The sequence below is a fragment of the Cupressus sempervirens genome, chromosome 5 (genome assembly GCF_028749045.1).
Source record: "Cupressus sempervirens isolate cs-2001-9-10 chromosome 5, ASM2874904v1, whole genome shotgun sequence".
Taxonomy (NCBI): domain Eukaryota; kingdom Viridiplantae; phylum Streptophyta; class Pinopsida; order Cupressales; family Cupressaceae; genus Cupressus; species Cupressus sempervirens.
Window position 1 is genome coordinate 918,487,249 of NC_143122.1, and position 13,961 is coordinate 918,501,209.

At 31.1% G+C, this 13,961-nt stretch overlaps 1 pseudogene; it reads left to right on the forward strand.

Moving 5' to 3' along the window:
* Nucleotides 1-4,976: 4,976 nt before the first annotated feature.
* LOC149558918 (L-type lectin-domain containing receptor kinase S.4 pseudogene) lies at nt 4,977-6,218 on the forward strand (annotated as a pseudogene).
* The last annotated feature ends 7,743 nt before the right edge of the window (nt 6,219-13,961 follow it).

Below are 13,961 nucleotides of genomic sequence, written 5' to 3' on the forward strand. Positions count from 1 at the left end.
GCACTACCTTGCTTGTAGACAATTTTTCGAATGTATCCAAGAGCCCCATTTACAAGACTAGCCTCTATACATACATTTAAAGTTAGCATGACCCTTGAATCCTTACATATTAACAACTCTAGATCAAGCTCATCATTTGAATAGTCATCTATTGTATTAATAGTACCTGCTTTTGGTGCAACACAACGTGCAACGAGATGCTTCAATGAATGTAGCATTTTTTTATTATGAGCATGAACATTTTCATTTGTTGAGAACAAATGAACATCATTATCAAATTCAAAATTTGTTGCAACATCTATGTTGATAGGGGTCCTTGACATTAGCAACCTCCAATCATCAATTTGTGGGTTTGCATCTCTTAGATTCATCAAAAGTTGTCAAAATCTTTGTTGGTCAATATCTTCCCCATCTTGTCTAAATATCTTATCTAATGTGACAACAATCTTGAATTCTTGCCATAGCAACTTTGTTCCCCCATTTTTGTCATATGCTGCTCTATCATTGACAGGAGGCAACTAGCCTACATCTCCCACCAATAGTATAGATACACCTAAAATACAATTGACAAAAATAATTATTTTTAAAACTATGTATTAATTCATAAATTTGATTCAAATATAGTATATTTCACACGAGTTAGCTATTCATGATGCAAAAATAGAATCTTTACCTCCAAAGCTTATATGTGCAAATTGTGGGAATTCTTGGTGCAATCGTGAATATATATTTTCCAACATGTTTTGACCAATGAAGCTCATTTCATCAATCAAAATATATTTTATATGTGACATTTCTTCTTGAAAACTTGTGAGTCTTGCTCCTTCCAGTTGAGAAAAATCTCTTATTGGTATCTTCAATTTTGAATGAATTGTAGAAGCTCCTACATTGAATGCTGCAAGTCCTATTGGTGCAAGTAACAGAAGTGTAGAATGGGATGGCATTGCCACATTTTGAAGAGATTGACTAATGGCGCCAATTAGATATGATTTTCCTGTTCATGTTATTCCTTGAATTATCAAAAACAATGGTTCTGCATTTTGATTTCTTTGGTAGTGCGTCATGATTATGTTGACTACCTTTTTTTGTTTCTCACCAAGGGTCATGTAGTTTATGCATTGAGGAATTTCATCATAGATAAGGCACCCATGATTCTTCATGTAACTTATGAAATTGATTGCTCTGGAAGTGTACTCTTCTCCTTGATAATCAATAGACCAATTTGTTTGTCTATCAACATCTCTTCTCCCCAACATGTCTATTTCTAAGCAATGTATATTTTAACCCTGGTGCAACCTAGATATAATCTCTCATTCATGTTTTGTAGTATTTCTATGGACATCTTCATTGTCTTCAATTTCATAATCATTTGGGTTTTCAACATTTTCGGCAGACATTATACGTTGAACATGCCAAGGGTTGTAAGTGAATGTCTCCCAACTTTGTATGATAGAGGCATCATCATGACCAATATCCTGTTCAATATCACAGAATGGCTTGTAGAGAAGTAACTCTGATAAAAAAAACTCAATCCATTTACCTGATTCACTTGAAGGGATAGATACAAACCTAGGAAATACTCTAACAATTGCAGCTTTTCCCATAGGCTCCCATTTGTTGTCTCTTTTTCTCTTAGGATTATATATCCATGATCTAGCTACATTAATTAATGTAACACCTTCCATACATAATGGCCTTTTTTTATAACCATCAATGAAAGATTTTGTTTGTTCTTTATTATTCTCTTCATCATTTTCATTTTCATTATTTAGAGTTGCAGGTTTGAACATCTCAAGTGAGACATTTAGATTGAAAAATCTTCTACTACACTCCACTAATGGAAGCTCTAATAACATATGGCAAGTTTTTTGAGTACCAATGTCTCTTTCTACAATTGTCTTAGTTAGAAGCCTCCTATATGCCCATGCTACTAAATCATCTGGATTTTTCATATTGGATAGACGCATCAACATTTGCTGGTATGTTTCTGAGCTTTTCTCCACTTTTGTTGCATACTTGGCGATATATTTTATGACAACATGTTTTGAAAGAAAAGGTTGCCAATCTATACTTGCTCTCCATAATTGTAGTATGTGGCGATTATGTGAATTGACTCTATCATAATTTCTCATTGGTTCAAATTTCTTTTCCCCTGTTTCCATGTCTTCATATAATTTTGATCCCTCCAGGTTTAATGGCCAAGGAGCATTATACCTACACTCCATGTAAGAAATATTATATTAAACTCTGTCATTTTGTAGTAATTATTTATATATATTTAGTAAATATTCATTGGGATGAAATAATTACCTGCAAACCATCTTTCCCTTTTTTCGTAGGCATGCACCCTCCTTACAAATCGTGTGTCGCTCCACACAATTTAATATTTCCTCATAGTCATGGTACAAATCCACCTCTGTAAGCTGTCTTGTGTTTTTGAGACATGGATGTTGTTGAAAATTGACCAATGCCTATAATTGAAGGTAAGAAAAGATAAGTACACTAATTAATATCACATTACATGAATATATATAAATTGATTAACGTGCCTGTATATTTCATTGATGAGGATCATTTCTAGGGTTCCATGCATGAACAATGGAGTGAAAATATCTTTCAGCACTTCTTCTTTCCTCCTCATTTGAACAGTAAATTTTATCCACATCAGGTGCTCCTTCAATCCATATGAATCCATGTATGTGCGGGGACCCCGTATGTTGCCATTCATATCTACACTAAAAGTCCTTGACATTCATTCCCTTTTCTAGAATCTCTTTTCTAAAAATTGAGTTTATTAATTGCATATAGTGTGCAACTATGTGAGGATAGTCAATAATATTTTGTCTTCTCCAATTCTAAGGTTCTTGTGGATCAGTTGGCATTGTTCATAGGATAAGTGAATGCAAATCAGGCCAATACATATCTGTTGCACTTAATGTGAAAAATATTGTAGGAGTACCAATTTGATGAAGCAAATTTGTCAATTCTGCACAAGATTTAGTCCAATATGACCGTGTTCCCCTTAATGATGTGCCAAACCACATCAATTTATTTTCTAGATTGGAGTGGGGTGTGTTTTCCATATGTTGTCGCAACTTATGGATGGTAATGGGCATGTCTTTAAAGTTTCTTTTCACAAACACTGACGATGAGTTTTGTGCACGATGTCTCATTATCATGTTGAATACAAACTATCTAAATCTGGGATGTTTGCCAAAACGATGATCCCTATAACGCATCAGATGTTTCACAAATTTGTGAAGATAAACCTACCACAACCATGGCTCTAACCAATCACAACTTCCATCAGGAAACAATGTTGGAAATGCCATATCAAGTAATCCTAATGTCACATATTCATTAATGGGAGATACACCTATACTTGTCCAATATATCAATGATGTTGGATTCACATCAGGGTTATTGACCCATGCACGAATAAGTTCTATTTCTTTTTGGGCATTAGGTGGTCTTGAAGCCATTGATGTTGTATGATCTATTATATTTCCTTCATCTGACTCCATGACTGGACCAACAAAAATAATCTCATTTACATTTGAATCAAATTCCATATAGACTGTCTTTAATTTGGAAAAGATATTTTCATCTGCATTTCTAGGTAGATCATTGAGAGCATTTTCATTAATTTGGATATCTGAATAAAATTTATCATGCTCTACTTTGTATTTGAGTGCTTTGTAGACACAATCCCTATTCACAGTAAAGTTATAGTTTGTTCCACATTGATCTCTTCGTCTAACAATAATAATTGGCAAATTATCTATTGTATGTGGCAATATATTGGAAACATGTTCTATATTTTGTGGGAAACTTATTTTATGCCCTTTATATTTATATTGACCGCCTGTTGCATGTGCAACTTGAAGTATGGGGCTGACACATGCAATTTGCATTTCCTCAACTTGGGTCAAGTTCACAAGCTCCTCAGGTTGTGGCCCTAGATCTATATTATTTAAAGCTGAAAATCTATTGTTTCCCTTTTCTTGTCAACATCTATTGCATACTGGACCTTCTAATGTACGGACCACTTTCATTCGTAGATAGCATTCCTGACAAATATAACACATCTGTGGCATTTTCAAGCTATCCAGTTGTTGTCGAAACAGCATTTGGGATCTATAGAAATTATCCTTAAGAAATACAGTTGGGTTTTGTATATTTTCTCTGTTGCCTTGTCCACCTAAATTTATCCTATTTTGGCTTGTGGGATGAGGTGCTTCAGGAACACGCTCTGTTGTTCATGAATTTTCATTCTGGTGACTCATTTCCACAAATACAGGTAATGCTTGATTGTACCTCTCACTTGATTCAAAATCAACTTCATGTCTCCCTTGTGTTTCAAAATGAGATACTTCATCGAGTGTTCATTGATGAGTAATTCTATCCCTATTTTGTAATTCCAATTCTTGTATTAGCAATCATGTGCTTCTTCTAGCATAATTTAATCGTCAGACTTTATTTTTCCTTCTTCTTTCTTCTTCTCTTTCAGCTTGTGCTATTTGTTCTTGTCGTCGTCTACGATACTCTCTCTGGTACTCTCTCTGGTATGCTCATTCTTGCTCCATTTGGTATTGTCTTCTTTCTTGATCCGATTGGAAATTCATACTTGATTTATTCACTTCTATGAAATAAATTTGTAACCAAACACTAAAAAAATAGTAGATTTAGTAAATTATTTTTTATAAAATTGGTTTAAAATATCACATTAATTTAGTGGCATTGCACTTTAGATAAGATAGATATTTATTCATTTCTAATTAATAGTTTAACAATTCACAAATACATATAGGAGGAACTTTTATATAGTCTTGTATGTATACTACTAAATTTATTTAAGACAAAGAAAAAATAACATACATTCATCAAAATTGATAAGTCGAATAGACAAATTTATAAAAAAAATTGATAATGTCAAATAATATGACTCCTAGATTTCATTATAGTGATGCAAAAACATGTGGAATTCATTTTCTCGAAGTTCATTTCCTGATGACAATCATGTTGGAATTGACGTCAATAGCATTTTCTTGAAGTTTATTTTTCCGCTCAAAACATCCAGTCTATTTAATCACTCTACACACCAAAATCTCTCAAACGCGACATGGGATGCCTGGGTGGATTATGACGGTGTAGAAAAGGTTCTGCACTTCTTTCTCTGGTATAATTCTTCTAAACCAAAAATCCCTCTATTTAACCACACAATAGATCTGAGCAACTATCTACCAGAGTACATCAAGATTGGCTTCTCGGTTTCCACTGGAGAGTACACAGAGACGTACTCCGTAAAAGTTTGGAATTTTACTTCTAAATATTCGTGGGAAGTCGGACCTCCTGGTGAATTACTTAGAAATGGCAATGCAAACAAATTTTCTGTGAAATTTTATTTGATATGCGTGTTCTTCATTGTTGTGGTCCTATGTGGTTTCATAGTTGTTCGTTGGTGGCAGTATTTCAGAAAAAGGGGAAGAGAAGGTAAGGCTAGGGAAGAGAGCGATCCAGATCTGGAAAAATGTTGTTCTCATGGCCCTCGAGGCTTTTCCTACGCCGAGCTCAGTGCTGCGACAGGAAATTTCTATGAGAAAGAAAAGCTTGGACAAGGCAGCTTCGACAGCGTTTACAAAGGAATCCTCCCTGGCACCTGGGAGGTGTTGGCTATGAAAAGAATAGCTCAAGGATCGAGACAAGGAAGAAAGGAGTATGTCTTCGAAGTTCAAAGAATCAGCAGGTTGAGACACCGTAATCTTTTGCAGCTTTTAGGATGGTGCCACGAAAGGGAAGAGTTACTTCTGGTCTATGAGTACTTGCCAAATTGGAGTCTAGATAAACACATTTTTGGGGAAGAGGAGGATACGCTGGATTGGAGCCGAAGATATAGTATCGCCTGTGACATTGCCTCTACTCTTGTTTATCTCCACGAAGAGTCGGACCAGCGTGTCGTTCATCGAGACATGAAGGCAAGAAACGTAATGTTGGATTCTGATTTCAATGCCAAGTTGGGTGATTTTGGTTTGGTGAGACTGATGGAACGTGACCAAGATTCTTCCCATACGACCATGGTGGAGGGAACGCGGGGGTATGTTGCTCCAGAGTGCTACATAACAGGGAAAACCAGTCCAGAAGCTGATGTGTATAGCTTTGGGGCGGTTACACTAGAAATTGCCTGTGGAAGGTGGCCGATTGATCATAGCCTTGAATAACACAATTGTTTCCCTGTTCTTGTCAACATCTATTGCATACTGGACCTTTTGATATACGGACCACTTTCATTCGTAGATAGCATTCCTAACAAATATAACACATCTATGGCATTTTCAGTTGTTGTCGAAATTGCATTTGGGATCTATAGAAATTATCCTTAAGAAATACAGTTGGGTTTTATATATTTTCTCTATTTCATTGTCCACCTAAATTTATCCTATTTTGGCTTGTAGGATGAGGTGTTTCAGGAACACGCTCTGTTGTTCTTGAATTTTCATTCTGGTGACTCATTTCCACAAATACAGGTAAAGCTTGATTGTACCTCTCACTTGATTCAAAATCAACTTCATGTCTCCTTTGTGTTTCAAAATGAGATATTTCATCGGATGTTCGTTGACGAGTAACTCTATCCCTATTTTGTAATTCCAATTCTTGTATTAGCAATCCTGCCCTTCTTCTAGCATAATTTAGTCGTCGGACTTCATTTTCCCTTCTTCTTTTTTCTTCTCTTTCAGCTTGTGTCATTTGTTCTTGTCGTCGTCTATGATACTCTCTCTGGTATTCTCTTTGGTATACTCTTTGTTGCTCCATTTGAAATTGTCTTCTTTCTTGATCCGATTGGAAATTCATACTTGATTTATTCATTTCTATGAAATAAATTTGTAACCAAACATTAAAAAAATAGTAGATTTAGTAAATTATTTTTTATAAAATTGGTTTAAAATATCACATTAATTTAGTGGCATTGCACTTTAGATAAGATAGATATTTATTCATTTCTAATTAATAGTTTAACAATTCACAAATACATATAGGAGGAACTTTTTTGTGTAGATAAGATCTACAAATATACTAAATACCAAATAGTCTTGTATGTATAATACTAAATTTATTTTTAAGACAAACGAAAAATAACATACATTCATCAAAATTGATAAGTCGAACAAACAAAATAATAAAATAAATTGATAATGTCAAATAATATGACTCCTAGATTTCATTATAATGATGCAAAAACAAGTGGAATTCATCAGTGAGGAAAAGGTTATTTTCGCCATCCATGTGCTCTTCATCATAGCAAATGTCTTTCATAAATTCAAAGAACCCAAATGATTTCTTCCATGCGTCATGAATTTCCTTTGTATATTGTCCCATCTGCAAGATTCGAGAATCTTGAACACATCAAACATGAAAGGTCGCATTATGAATTTCATCTGGAATTTTTTTACAAGACTCAGAAATGATTGTTCCCAATCTATCCAAATAAGTTTGAACAATTTGGCTTGATTGCACCAAGTCATTTTGAAGAAGTGGGCTTGTGATAGTGTTCTCAGAATTATTTTGTTGAGCATCCATAGTTAATTTTTTTCTGATATCTATAATGTAAGGATAAAAAATGGTCAGTATCAAAATGACAAGAATTAAGCTATGCATATATAGCAATAAATTGGTATTTGAAAGAGAAGAAGATTTGTTTGATTCTTTTTTATTGACATAATTCTACACATTTAATTGCTTTTAACAAAAAACTTATATCTTCTTAAAATTATTTATATAATGTTCTAATCTTTGATTTAAAAATTTAATAGTAAAACGTAACTTAAAATATTAAGGAGAAAATAGATAACATTTCATGAATTTTTTTTTTTATTTTCTTCATATTTTGATAGACGTTAAAATTGAGATTTATAAGTAGAATAAAATTTATAAAAATTAAAAGACATTCTTAAATATAAAATTTAAATTTCCTGATGCATCATTTCATTTAAATGTGTATTAATCTTTCAGACTTAGTTGATAGATCTAATTGAACTTTTCTAATATATTTTAATATAAGGTTGAAATTTATAAATTTGAGAAAATTTGAACAAAATGTTAGAGATTATATCAAGGCCTAGGACCTACTTCTTACATACATCACAAGACAAGGTAGAGACCATGTAGTTTCTATTCTAACAAAGTTTTTAAGAATTATTTTTCATAAATTTTGTTCTTTAAAAATACATAACTAAATGATACCTATAATTTTAAACTTTCTTTTATTACCAAGCAATAAAAAATTATTTCCCATAGTCTATTCTCAAAAGATGCATAACAATAATACAATAATATTGATCAATCAATATAACATGAAAAATAGTATAATCTAAAATTTTATATATTAAAAATGATCTATCTATTAAAAAGATTACTACTCATTAATAAAAATTAATGTATCATGCATTATAAATATATAAATTAATTATAATTGTACATGTGTATCTATGTTTATTTATCTAAACTTGGATGTTTGATAAACTATATAATGTATTGATTTCAAATCAATTTTCTATTTCTTAAAAAAAAAACTCCTATTTTTATTTAGGAGTTTCCTTAAAGTATTAGATTTAAATTGTTTCATGATGTATAATGAGCTTATCTAAATTATTCGACTACTATTTAATATCATGATAGTAGTTGATAAAACCTATAATAGTATAATTAGCTAATCTCAAATCCATCTACTTTAATTTAATAGTACAATAATAGTTCATAGGACCTATAGCATATAATTAGTTGCTTAAAAATTATTCTACTTTTGTTGAAAATCTTAATAACAGTTTGTAGGAGCTATAATTGATATAAATCTCATCTACTTTTATTTAACATCATGATAATAGTTCACATGATTCATACTATATAATTAGTTGATCTAAAATCTATCAACTACTCTTCAACATGATGATGATAGTTAATAGAATGCAACACTTATATAAAGATTTAAAATCTTACAAGATCAAATCTAAAAACAACGTTGAACCCACCTGCTACTACATTTTTTATTCTTGTTAAAATATTTTGAATATTAATTTAACTAAATCATAATTTTATACTAATATATTTCTCGAGAACAAATTATTTATTAAAATAAATTTTTAAAATTGTAAAACATATAATTATAAAAAATTGCAAACAATTATTATTATTAATTCACATAGTAAATAAATCTAAACAAATTTAAAAGTTTTTCTAATATCAATAATTTGAGAGTATATTTGAATTTTAACAATATAACATGAAAAAGAGTATAATCTAAAATTTTATATATTAAAATTGATCTATCTATTAAAAAGATTACTACTCATTAATAAAAATTAAAAATTAAAACATATAATTATAAAAATTGCAATCAATTACCATTCTTAATGTTATTTTAAATTAGCTATGTAATGTTATTTTAATAATAGATAGAGGAATATAATCATTGATTCAAATAATCTAATGAAGAAGTCAGATTAATTAATACTATAATATTTAAATTCTAAAAATCTAATGTTTTGAATGAAGAGAAAGAAATAGAAAGAAATCTGCAATTGAGTAGAATTTCTAGTATAACAAAGTTTCTAAGAAAATTTAAGGAAACTATGCAGATTTCAAAATAGGAAAAAACTACACAATAAAAGTTTCTAAAATGGAAGAAATACAAATCTACAATGTTTCTAATTGAGAAGAATTTCTATTCTATCAAGGTTTCTAAGAAAAATTAAGGAAATTATAGAGCTTTGAAAATAAGAAAAAACAACACAATAAAAGTTTCAAAAATAGAAGAAATCAAAACACATAAACATACATACTCAGAATAATGATCCTGCTGCTTGATCTAATGTTGAATAGAAATCATAATATTGATCTTGTTACTCAATCCAATGTTGAATAGAAATCAGAATATCGATCCTGTTGTTCAATACAATGTTGAATAAAAAAGAAAATAGGCTCTTGCCATATATAATGTTGATGTGTGATGGTTCAACTTCAAAGAATTGAAAACATGTAACACGTAAAAATTGAGCATAAGGCAAGACATTTGGTTTTCTTGTCATAACAGATTATTGGCTTTCTTCTTGCTCAAGTGAATGATGAAGAAATATATTTAGAAATGTCTAAATGTGTCTTCACACTGTTAGCAATAAACTGTTATTTGATGACGACCTGACTAGACCTGATGTTTGCAATTACGGACTCGCAGGACGCATGTTTAGTGTTTTGAAATATCGAAGCGTTCAAACCAAAAATATAGTGTGGTTAATGAGGGAATGCGAAGCGTCAGTGTTAAGCATTGCTGGTCAAGTCCGAATGGAATTTCAATAAAGGACGTGGTATAACTGTTCAACTACCTGTCAATTTTTTTCAAAATGTTAGATTGTTTACAACAAAATGTGCTCCCATTGTAGAAGCCTCTCGACTTAATTAACGCCACTTAGAGAAAAAAAACTAACGAGGCATTAAAATACTATACAAAAAAATGGATTTCTATGATATCTGGCATTTGTGGACCATGCCTATTTGCCTCGAAAAAGATTGAACTCGTGGAACATCACAACAAGAACCACCGAGAGTTTCAACCTGTTCAATGTTTTTCGTTTGTAATGGCCAAAGGAATTTCACTACAAATACCATAGTGGATGACATCAAAAATATTTCTCTTGCACGCTCTTCATATCTCAACCAAGGCCTTGATGGAACCTGCGTGTTGTCGAGGTTTCATCATCACCAACAATTTCCTAGGTCTTATCGCTAAAAAAACAATAATGAAACTTCATGCAACACGGAGAGGCCTATGTGTTCGTTGGTATGTCAAAATGTAATCACCCAACCGACTGCATTAAGAAATGCTCAACTTCTATGTGTGTTTTTAGGGAATGCCAAATCATAAAATCAGTAAGTAAAATAGAGACAACAAACTAACAGGGAATTTAACATTTTATAAAAATGACTCAACTTATATGTTAACCACCATCTTCTGCACCATGCCTGTCTGCCTTAAAAAATACTAAAATGTAATATCAAACAAGAAGCCCATGAATTTCAATGTCATTTTTGTACTTTGTTAGAATATCCACGAGGATTTCCACTACGAATGCCATATCGCTTGATATCGAAAACACTTTCCCATCTAGTGTCCCAAGATTACAGTTTGGCAAGATGAGTGGATTATTATTTGGGAGGGATTAAAGATATTTAGTCAAATGTTGCGAAGTGAGCAATATCGGGTGAAATTTTATATTATATCATATAAGGACGAGGTGCTTAGTATTATATGTGTATCACATGTGTTTTAAATGTTAAAAGAGTAAACAATATTAGCATTAAAATATAAAGAGCACCATATTGGTCTAGAGTATTTTCTCTTCCATGCGAGATATCCAAATACAAAGAACAAAGAGTGATTGTCATTGTATCACACCTTTTAAGCTGTATGACGAATTCTAGATGATGCACTCCACATTGGATGGTTAATGTTCAACTCCATGATGTTCCAACTAGGTAGTGAATCCTCCATCGGTCGTTGCATATACCTATGCACTTAATCAACTCTTCTAATACATTCATCCTTACTCTATTATTACAAATCTAAAATCTTTCTCTAGCTCACAAATATGATACAGTGCAATACATTTGAAAAGATGACAAATTTTTAAATGGAGAAATCACAATATATATAAAATTGCTTTCCACCAAAAAAAAATACCCTATACATCACCAAACCTGAGACACTGAGACATACAATAACAGAAAAAAGAGTTTAAATAAATGGAAAACTACAACATCGTGTAATAGTTATCCTGATGGTTGAATAATTTTGGAGTTGCATGAAAGAAATAGCCACCACAAATAGAATAACAAAATCTTCATTTTTGAAATTTAAATAACAGAAACCAATGACTTAAGAATTCTAATCATAGAAAAACTAATGCAATCACCTCTCCTTTATCATAAAATCTAAAGACTGCACTACGAAATGGGGGAAATCATACCAGATTTGAGCTCTACTACAGTAGATATCCTTAACAAACCTAATATTTGTACAACTTAACACACAATCTCAATGTGGCAGGGGGAGAAAACCTTGTACAAATTTATCTACAAAATTGTATTTCAATAATCTGTCAAAAACTCAAAAATTTGATGACAACAAAAAATTACAGATAACTTTTGATAGTGACCCCAAAAGGAAAAACAAATATGAAATCAATTTTCACTTTTGTTTGCAAGGAACTTAAAAATCATCGTAAACTCTAGAATAGATCCAAAAGGTTTACAACAATTCACGAGAAATTTAGGAACAATCCAGAACTATAAATGGAAAGGCATTCACCCACGACAATTGTAACTATAGTATTAAATGTCATATTTAAAAAGTATTAAGTAATCTTACATTGTCCTTGCATTTCAGTTGTCTATTTTATCGTTCCCGTCCACTCTAGCCTGGGCTATAAAAAAAACATTACAATGTGTTAATAATTTTAAACTGCCATTTGTTCATTGGTTGGAATAGTATTCTTTTAAAATTCTTAATAGATAAAATATAAAACCCCTAGCAAAATGCATACGGACTAATGAGAAAATAAGAATAATTAATAAAAATGAAATTAAAAATATATATGCACTACATACTATAGGATAAATTTTATTGATGTGTGATATTGCTATCAAGATTTAACTGTGTAGTTTTTGAGTCAAACTTATTGACCCATGTTTCATGAGTAGCGATTCAACATGAATCCATCCCTCATTAGCATAAATATAATTCTTGGTTTCTGAAATTAATAACTCTGCATATTGTAGGAAAAACTATTCTACTATCTTTTTGATTGAGGGTTTTGGTGTTTCACTTTTAATTTTTCTTAGCATACTATTTGGTAACCATGCCATTTTCTTATAGTTTTTCAAACCCATTGAGCTAAATAAAAAATAAATTAAATCGATGTGAATTCTCTCAACTCATTAGATTTTTTGTATTTTTGCATGGCTCTAGTAATGATTTACTCTACAAAGAAATCCCTATATATCTTACGCCAAAACTTGCAATCCATCAAGTAGTCTCTTGAAGTGTAAATAAATGCTCATATGATGATAATATTTTTGAAATCAATGCAATATATTTTGTCGCTCATTTTAGCATTTGACAAAATATATACATGCTTAGGTCTTTGCATGGATTTTGATTTGGAATTTCTTAAGATTTGTTTTTTAATTTTTTTTTCCTAGTATACAACATCAGAATATTAACAAACATGCCAAATTTTGAGTCTATTATAATTCGATTTTGTGCATTTTGCCAATAAATATTTTCCAACATCAATCGTCTATCAATTTTTTTTGCATGCATGTTGACATTTTCTCAACTCACTCAATGAGTACATTTTTGTTTGCAGATTCATAATTTCTCACATTTTGGGGCCCTATTCTTACAATGGTAAGGGATAAAAGTAGCATTGGGGACCTTAAATTACAAATGGAACAAAAAAAAAACTAAAAAATAGGTTTCCTCTTGTCTTATATTGCCTCAAATTAAAATAAAAAATAGATTTTCATTTGTCATTAAATGTTTAATTTTTTTAAAATTATTTATTCTAAAATTATTTCTAATTATTGATAATTTTTGTAATTTGGATAAATAAATGTAGATAATTTTAATAATCCTTAGAGGACTTAGATTAGTCTGGTTTAAATTAAATATTTATGTCCTAAGCTAAATGAGTAAAGATATAATAATTGAGCTTGTATGTTTGACAAAGATATAATAATTTAGTCTAAGACATTCAAAGTAAAGGTGTAGGTGGGAGCTTGTATGTTTGACAAAGATATAACTCTGCTATTGGCATGGGCTTCTGAGTGTTGTAGGTGGTAGAAATCAATGGAGCTATCCTTTTATTAATTGATATGTTTTATGAAATCATTACATATAGAGCATGACATTA